Genomic DNA, 1,588 nt, shown 5'->3' with positions numbered 1-1,588 from the left:
TCTTTTTGTTGTTGTTGTTTTTTCGGGGGTGCGGAAAAAACCTGCGGTGACGGTTGCAATGTTACAACACACATATTTAATCTTCCCCGCATAATTTGTAGAAGAAAGAAATAAACATTTTTATGAACATTTGTAAAAAAAAAAAAAAAAGGAAAGTTAATTGAGTGTTTCTAATTGCCTTAAAAAAATTGTCACTCCACTGTAAAATAACCGAACTGGGTAGGGTCACAAATGATTTGCCACGGGGTATTCAAGCAGCGGCCACTGGAATTGAACCTGGCACCATTTCCTCATTCGGCTGTCTCACAGCTGCCTAATCCACCGTCCCGCTCCCGAATCAATTGGTTTTATTTCAATTATCGCAAAATTGCTCCTAGCGTACCATATACACGCTACCATCCTGGCTTTGAGTTCATGGGCCGGATCTCCCGTGTGTCACCATCTCCATATGCACCAGACTGGATTTATATCTGGGGGCGGGGGGGGGGGGGGGGCATTACCAGCTAACGCCTCTGTCGCTAGCCATTAGGAGGCTAGCCGTATCAACTGCCGCGCGGGAGGAAGTGTCACCTTATTTGGGCGGAGGCGGGGCTTTTTTGTTGTCATGGATTCCCGGCGGTAATTGGCTCTGCCGTCAGTCTGTTTATACCGAGCCCCCCTCCCCCCCCCCCACCCTGCCTCGGCTTCACCGGTAAACGAATGTCGCCGTTCCGGCGGCGGAAAAAAACAAACCGAAAGCGAAAGCGCCGGGCGCAAGGCGGGCTGTCGGACCTCATCAGTCCGGACGGTAATCCCTTATACTCGTTCCTTGACGCCCAAGTCCTCATTTCCTTCCTCGTGGCGGGACTCAGAGCGAGAGAGAGAAAGAGATAGGGGAGAGAGAGAGAGAGAGAGAGCGGAGGGGGAGAGAGAGAGAGAGCGGGAGAGAGAGAGAGAGAGAGAGGGAGAGCGAGAGAGAGAGAACAGGAGAGAGAGAGAGAGAGAGCGGGGGAGAGAGAGAGAGAGAGAGAGAGAGAGCGGGGGAGAGAGAGAGAGAGCGGGGGAGAGAGCGAGAGAGAGCAGGGGAGAGAGAGAGAGAGCGGGAGACAGAGAGAGAGAGAGAGAGAGAGAGAGAGGGAGAGAGGAAATGAGTTGAATTTGCATCTAAATGAAACGTCTCCCGCCATCTGAGCGCAGCCGTCTCTCTCTCGTCCGCTCAGCTCTGTAATGACTTGGTTTACGAGGTTTCGGACGCCGGTTACGAGGACAGCGGGGGGAAGCGAGGCTTGTGTTATAGAGCGTCAACCGTTCACGTATTGATTGGTTGCCCTCCCCCCCCCCCCCTCGACGGCGATGCGGTGACTAGCTCCGACGGGGCGAGATAGAGAGAGAGGGCATTTGACAGTAAATAATAACGACGGGAAACAAAAAGATATATGTGATTAAACATCAGATGTTCCGTGTTTATCGGGAGTCTGCGGTTACGATACGGCCGTACGATGACGACAAAACGTGCAGCGAGGAGAAGCTAAAACGGCTTTTCCGGCGGTTCGCTTTTTTACACGTTACTCGCTCCGTGACAGTTAATCATGTCCAACAAAAAGAATCG

The sequence above is a fragment of the Gadus macrocephalus genome, chromosome 4 (genome assembly GCF_031168955.1).
Source record: "Gadus macrocephalus chromosome 4, ASM3116895v1".
In the NCBI taxonomy this organism is placed as follows: domain Eukaryota; kingdom Metazoa; phylum Chordata; class Actinopteri; order Gadiformes; family Gadidae; genus Gadus; species Gadus macrocephalus.
The sequence above is the reverse complement of the archived record's forward strand: the minus strand, read 5'-3'. Positions refer to the sequence as shown.